Source organism: Lepus europaeus, chromosome 15 (genome assembly GCF_033115175.1).
Source record: "Lepus europaeus isolate LE1 chromosome 15, mLepTim1.pri, whole genome shotgun sequence".
In the NCBI taxonomy this organism is placed as follows: Eukaryota; Metazoa; Chordata; class Mammalia; order Lagomorpha; family Leporidae; genus Lepus; species Lepus europaeus.
The window spans coordinates 94,885,052-94,892,447 of NC_084841.1; positions in this window are offsets into that span (position 1 = coordinate 94,885,052).

The following is a 7,396-nucleotide window of genomic DNA, read 5'->3' on the forward strand; positions in this document are numbered from 1 at the left end:
ATTCTCACAGTCCTGGGGAGGGCACAGGAGCCATCACCGGGAGGGGCGGGTGCTGTCTCAGGTTACAGTCTGCACCTCCGGAAATGCGGGCGTGCCACCTCTGCCAGGACCCTCTAGGGCAGCTCCACGCAGCACCGGGGGGCCTGTACCTGACATCCACTCCAGGGAAAAAACAAACAAACCGAAGGTCCTGTAGGGGCTGAAGAGATACTGTGTGGACTAGGAGCCTGGAAGACTGAGCAGGGCGTACAACGTCACAGCGAGGGCAGTCATGAACACACAGCAGTGTTACACAGGTCCAACAGGACACACGGGAGGTACAATGTCACAGCACCCTGTTACACATGTACAACAGGACACACAGGAGGTACAACATCACAGCACCCTGTTATATATGTCCGACAGGACACAGGGAAGGTATGTCACAGCACAGTGTTATATAGGTACAAAAAGACAGACGGGAGATACATCACAGCAGTGTTACACAGTGTCCAACAGGATACATAGGAGGTACAATGTCACAGTGAGGCCCAGTCATGAACACACAGCAGTGTTACACAGGTACAACAGGACACAGGGGAGGTACAATGTCACAGCACCCTGTTACCCAGGTACAACAGGACACATGGGAGGTACATCACAGCAGTGTTACGCGGTGTACTGCATGACACAGGGGAGGTACAACGTCCCAGCACCCTGTTACCCAGGTACAACAGGACACATGGGAGGTACATCACAGCAGTGTTACGCGGTGTACAGCAGGACACAGGGGAGGTACAACGTCCCAGCACCCTGTTACCCAGGTACAACAGGACACATGGGAGGTACATCACAGCAGTGTTACGCGGTGTACAGCAGGACACAGGGGAGGTACAACGTCCCAGCGCCCTGTTACCCAGGTACAACAGGACACATGGGAGGTACATCACAGCAGTGTTACGCGGTGTACAGCAGGACACAGGGGAGGTACAACGTCCCAGCACCCTGTTACCCAGGTACAACAGGACACACGGGAGATACATCACAGCAGTGTTACACAGGTACAGCAGGACACAGGGGAGGTACAACGTCCCAGCACCGTTACACAATACACACCGAGACTCGTGCGCGCAGGTCAGGTGAGGGAAGCGTGGAAGGGAGGAGGCCTCCAGCCCCTGACAGCATCAGCTCCTGGGGACCAGGGGAGCGGTGCTTGGCAGCGGGGACAAGGAGCAGCCTGTGCGTCTCCCGCCGCGGATCTCTGAAGCAGTGCCCGGTTGTGGGACCCCCGTGGGGTGTACGTGCGACCTGGACAGTTCGTACTCCTCTGTGCGGCTAACAGCAACAGTAACGGCCAGTGCCCATGGGCCAGAGAGAGTGAAGCTCCCTGTGTGTGGAGTTTTACACTCAGGAACTCTGGTAAAGCCCAGGCCCCACGCGCCGCCTCCCTGGCCGTGCGCGAGAGGAGAGCCCTGGCTGGAAATGCAGAGGTGCAAGGCCCTGTCAGCAACCCAGAGAACCTGCGACTGAAGTCACAACCTGCCCAGCCCCGGGAGCTTCCTGCTCAGGGCTGGAGACACAGCCGGCACTGCCCCCTCTCCTTCCATTCTATTTCTCATTCACAAACAAGGTTTTGAAATCCTGAGCGTTCACACTATTGTATATCTGTTACACTTTCCTGGCTCTCCCCGTGCCTCAGTGTCTCCCTGCGCGGACTCAGTTTCCCCAAGAATGCAGCTACCGCCTGGACCCAGCCTGCCCCAGCACCGGCCCACACACCGGGCCCTGAGCCACCTGTGTAGGCTCCCCTGCCATGCTGCTCCTCCCCTTCAGGAGTCCCAGGTTCAAGGCCACAGGGGGCAGGGGGCACACTTGCGCCCTATGCCCTGCACAACGAGGGCTCAGGTCCTCCTGTGTCACCTGTGCTGGCTTTGCTGAGTCCTCTGATGGAAAAGTCCTGTTTAGCAACTTCGAGAGAGAGAGAGAGAGAGAGAGAGAGAGAGAGAGAGAGAGAGAGAGAGAGGAGGGAGGGGGGGGAGGGAGGGGAGCCTGAGCCAGCTCACAAGGCTCCTCCTCTGGTAGCGCTCACTCCTCCCTCAGGGCCTGGATGGTTTCTGTCCCTGGGCTGGAAGTAAGCCCGGCTGTGGAATCGGGATGCCCGTGGAACACAGCGCAGGAGCAGAAGGGAGCCGTGTCCTGAGGGCACAGCCCAGCGTCCACGGCGTGCGCCTCATTCCTTGACCCTCTCCAACGCCTGGCCTGGTCTCCCACGTCAGTGAGCCGCAGAAAGGCCCACCCCTGACCTGGCCTGGGCCACGGCACCTGCTTCCCAGTGCCCCAGCCAGGCTGCACCCGGCCACACACCCTGTCCTCCACGTGGACCCCAGCTCTCCCACAGCCAGGTGCGGCCATGGATGGTCCAGCTTCTGTCCTCCCGGGCAGTGTGCTCCTCCATCCCTGACCCTCAGGCCCCACCATCAGAGGGAGGGCGTGGCATGGTGCATTCCACCAAAGTCGCTTTCCGAGAAAGGAGTGCAAGCCGGGGGCACTCTGGGACCTGCAGCTTCGCTCCCTCTTCTCTCCCTGTTTATGTGGCTGGCATTTCCCAGCCCCTCGGGGCCCGCCCCCCCCCCAGGCCGTGGATGGAGCACGTGGCTGTCACTGTGGCTCCACACTAACTCCTGGTGTGGGCCACTGCCGCAGGACCTGTGATCCCACACGGGCCTGGCCCAGGAGGCTCCTGCGCAAGTCCAGTCCGGGCGGCCGTGTTGGGTGACTGCCTCCCCGGGATTCCCTCACAGGGTGCCGTGGCTGGTCCTCCCCTGGTTGCACGCCCGTCTCTTGTCTCATTCTGCCCACGCTGCTGCCGCATTCCGCTCTGGGTGAGGCACCTGCTTGGGGATCGCCATGGAGAACTTCTGCCGGGACTGCGGCCGGACCTCTGCACACGTTCTCCCCCAGGCTCCCCTGCAGGAGTGGACATCTGCGGGCTCGGGCTCGGCCAGGCGTCAGGCCCAAGCCGCCGCTGGGAGGCCAGCAAAAGAAGGAGCAGGAGCCGCATCTTGGAGGGAGCGGAGACGGCGTCGGCCGTGGGTTGGACAGATATTTGTCCGGTGCTCATTCTGTGTGCGGCACCGCACAGCAGTGGCTGAATCTGCGAGCTGCCAGCCCTGGCAGCCGGGGTTACTTCCAGCCCTGGTCACAGGTGGCCTGGAGGCCCTGGGGGAGGAGTGAGCACTACCAGAGGAGGAGCCTTGTGAGCTGGCTCAGGCTCCCCCCCCTCCCTTCTCTCTCTCTCTCTCTCTCTCTCTCTCTCTCTCTCTCGAAGTTGCTAAACAGGACTTTTCCATCAGAGGACTCAGCAAAGCCAGCACAGGTGACACAGGAGGACCTGAGCCCTCGTTGTGCAGGGCATAGGGCATAGGGCGCAAGTGTGCCCCCTGCCCCCTGTGGCCTTGAACCTGGGACTCCTGAAGGGGAGGAGCAGCGTGGCAGGGGAGCCTACACAGGTGGCTCAGGGCCTGGTGTGTGGGCCGGTGCTGGGGCAGACTGGGTCCAGGCGGTAGCTGCATTCTTGGGGAAACTGAGTCCACGCAGGGAGACACTGAGGCACGGGGAGAGCCAGGAAAGTGTAACAGATACACAATAGTGTGAACGCTCAGGATTTCAAAACCTTGTTTGTGAATGAGAAATAGAATGGAAGGAGAGCAGGCAGTGCCGGCTGTGTCTCCGGGGCCACGGGAGAGGGGAGAGGCACGGCTCCCCCCAGACAGCGCTGTGAGTGGTCACTTGAGCACCAGGAAAGTGGCCAGGACGAAAGAACTGAATGCATCATGGGGGAGGGCATTCTGATCCCCTAAATACCTCCCCTTGCTTCACTCAAATCCTTATCCTTCCCGTGCTGCAATAATCCGGCTGTAATTGTGGGTTACGGGAGCCGAGCGCCGAGCGTGGAGCCCAGAACGGGAAGTACATCTCCCTGCCCTAAACTTGTCCGTCCAGTCCTGCGGCTCTCACACCCGGGGGGTGTCCAAAGGCTCCTGGCTCTGCCGAGTGCCTGGCTGTGGTCCCGGCAGGTTTGTGCTCAGGGGTCTCCATGTGGACGCACCGGCCTTTGTCCCTTCACACCCCTCATGGCGCCTTGCTGCCACGCAGTGTGGTGCCACAACCAACTCTTTGCCAGCTTGGGCCCTGTGCTCTGGGGTCCTCAGGCGGCCGGGTGGGGCTGGAGAAGTCCAGGTCCCCCTCTTCTGGGCTCCCCGGAGCAGGACACTCTGCTGATTTCAGAGAGGAACAAACTCCGTTCCACACTGGAACGGGCGTGCTCCTGCGTCCTCCCCGCCAGTTCCAGTGGGCAGAGAGGAGCGGCTCAGGGCCAGGCGCAAGGCCACTCGGGGCCTCTGCCTGGGCCCAGGGACCCCCGGGAGCACTCCCAAGACCAGCAGGCACGGTTCCTGTAGGTGCAGAGCCCCCTCCCGGAGTCGCGCGCTCTCCTTGTCCAAGTTGGGGGAGTGGCTTCTGGGGCCAGGCCAGGGTCTGCGGGGTGGCAGGTGGGCAGCACCCTGACTCTTCCTTGAATGGATTTGTGCAATGGCTACGAAGGGCCCTGGGGCTGCCTGTCCCTGCCCATCGCTGTTCCTCCAGCTGCTTCCAGTCCAGCGTCTGCCACAGTGAGCCTGGACGCCGCTGACTCCTAACTCCCCGCCGTCAGGCTCTGCTGAGCTCCGCTGGCTCTCGGAGCCCTGCCCCGGCCATCAGCCTGTGCTCTGTCCCGCCGGCTCTCAGAGCCACGCACCCTTCCAGGTGGAGCCCAGCACACTGGACAGTCACAGGGGTCAGCTCCCCGGGGCTGGCACTGCCCACTCTGCTGAGGCACCTGCTCACCCTCACAGCGGCTTCCTGGGCTATGGGAAAGTCTGACGGAGTGAGTGTTAGCCCGGGCGTCAGGCCAGGTGGGGGCTGGGTGCCGGTCAGTCTACCTATTGTGCCAGTGGTGGGCAGTCCTGTCTCCCCTGGGGGGTGGGCAAGCTCCAGACTCCGGCCTCTTTGGGGGCCGAGCAGGTGCACTCCTCTCAGAACCAGGCTTCCTCCCAGGAATGGCCCTCAGAGCCGGGGCTCCGCAAACCTGCCCAGACTGGCGGCCATGAGGGATGGCCACAGGCACCAGGCCCCTGGCAAAGCACCAGGCCCACAGGTGCGCTTGGCTCCTCCCTCAGCCTGCAGGTACAGCCCAAGGTCAAGAAACTGCAGGGAAGCCTGGGAAAGGGCCCTGGGCGGGGAACTCAGCACTGGATTCCAGGGCTTCTGCCTCTCCTGCAGACCCCAGCCCCTGGCTCAGAAGTGCAGAGCCTGGAGGGTGTTCAGGGAGGACCTGCCCTGAGGAAGCCCCCGCCCTCTGCCCCGAAGCTGGCAGTGCCGAGGGACCCCACCAAGACGGCGCTGGACGTGAGGCCGAGACAGGACAGAGAGCGAGACACAGACACTGAGTTCCAGCAGAGGCTTCCAACCACGCCCTGTGCTGGCAGAACCCAAGACCGAGAGCCCACACCACAGGGCCCACCCGTGCCGCAACCTCCCTGCGCACGCACGCCCCGCGCCCGCCTTCAGCACCTTGCACACGGCTGGCGGGAGGGGAGCTAGGAAAACCATGCACAATTCAATGATTAAAAATGGAACTGGGGCCGGCACTGCGGCACATGGGTTAAAGCCGTGTCCGAGTCCCGACTGCTCCACTTCCGATCCAGCACCCCACTATGGCGTGAGAAAGCAGGGTGGAAGACCCCTGTCTCTCCCTCTCTAACTCTGCCTGTCAAGGACATAAATGAACCTCTAACAGCCACATGCATAAGACAGACAGACGCTTCGCTGGTGCGCCAGGCAGCAGCGGCTCAGGACGCGGTGTTTGCGGCCACACCTTAGCCCAGCAAGGTCAGCAGCCCAGGGAAGGAAGGAAACCCAGTGCTGCATCTCTCCACGATAAAGAGGAAGTGAGATCCTTCAGGCGAGGCTTTGCTGAACTTGGCATTTTTAAAAGATTTATTTATGGGGGCCGGCACTGTGGTGTAGTGGGCAAAACCGCTGCCTGCAGCACCGGCATCCCATATGGGTGCCGGTTTGAGTCCCAGCTGCTCCACTTCCGATCCAGCTCTCTGCTATGGCCTGGGAAAGCAGTACTAGATGACCCGAGTGCTTGGGCCCCTGCACGCGCGTGGGAGACCCAGCGGAAGCTCCTGGCTCCTGGCTTCGGATCAGTGCAGCTCTGGCCATTGTGGCCATCTGGGGAGTGAACCAGCAGATGGAAGATCTCTCTCTCTCTCTGTCTCTCTCTCTCTGCCTCTCTGTAACTCTGCCTTTCAAATACATAAATAAATTTTTATTATTTATGTATTTAAAAGGCAGAGGGACACAGAAAGACAGAGTGAGATGTCTTCCATCTGCTGGTTCACTCCCCAGATGGCCAAAGCCAGGAGCCAGGAGCCGGGAGCTTCCTCCGGGTCTCCCATGTGGGTGCAGGGGCCCAAGCACCTGGGCCATCCTCTGCTGCCTCCCCAGGTTTAATCAGCAGGGAGCTGGAAGGGAAGTGGAGCAGCCGGGCCTGGAGCCGTCCCTGTGGGATGCCAGTGCTGTAAGCAGAGGCCCAACCTGCTGCACCGACAGTGGCCCCTGAAGGTGGCGTTCACAGCTCTGCCTGACGTAGCAGCGCTGGCCAGAGCGGCAGGGCTGAGTCTGATTCCCAGTGTCTCAAACAAGCCTGACACGTGGGGGCCCCAGCCCTTTGTTGAGTGCAGAAGCGAGTCCGTGCAGGTCCTGCTGGTCCGGGTCACTGCTGGCACACGTCCTGCAGAGCCGACGACACCGAGGGGCACAGCCTTCTGGGGCTGGGCATCTGGACTGTGGATGCACGCGCAACCCTGAGCAAGTCCCCCGTCGGTCACTGGTCAAGCAACACCCACTGGACAGGGCGAAGGAGCATCCAGGCAGACGGGGGGGGGGGGCACTCTGGGCCCAGGGCTGCGGGAGTGAGGCCCACACACCTGGGTATTGTGCAGTTCTAGGGTGGATGTGCGAGCACACCTGCTCCAGGGCGCTTTCCTAACTTTCTAAAAACGGCACTGGGTCCTTCTCCTTCCAACGTAAGAAAAGCCATCCATGTGGGCTGGCGCGGGGGCCCAGGGATTCAGGCACCTCCTGCATCCCATGCGGGGGCCGGTCTGGGTCCCAGGTGCTCAGCTTCCGACCCAGCTCCCTGCGAATGCGCCTGGGAGAGCAGCAGAAGGTGGCCCGAGTCCTCAGATCCCCACCACCCACATGGAGACCCAAGTGGAGCTCCTGGTTCCTGGCTTTGGCCTGGCCCAGCCCTGGCCACTGAGACCATCTGGGGAGTGAACCACCGAATGGACGACCTCTCTCTCTAACT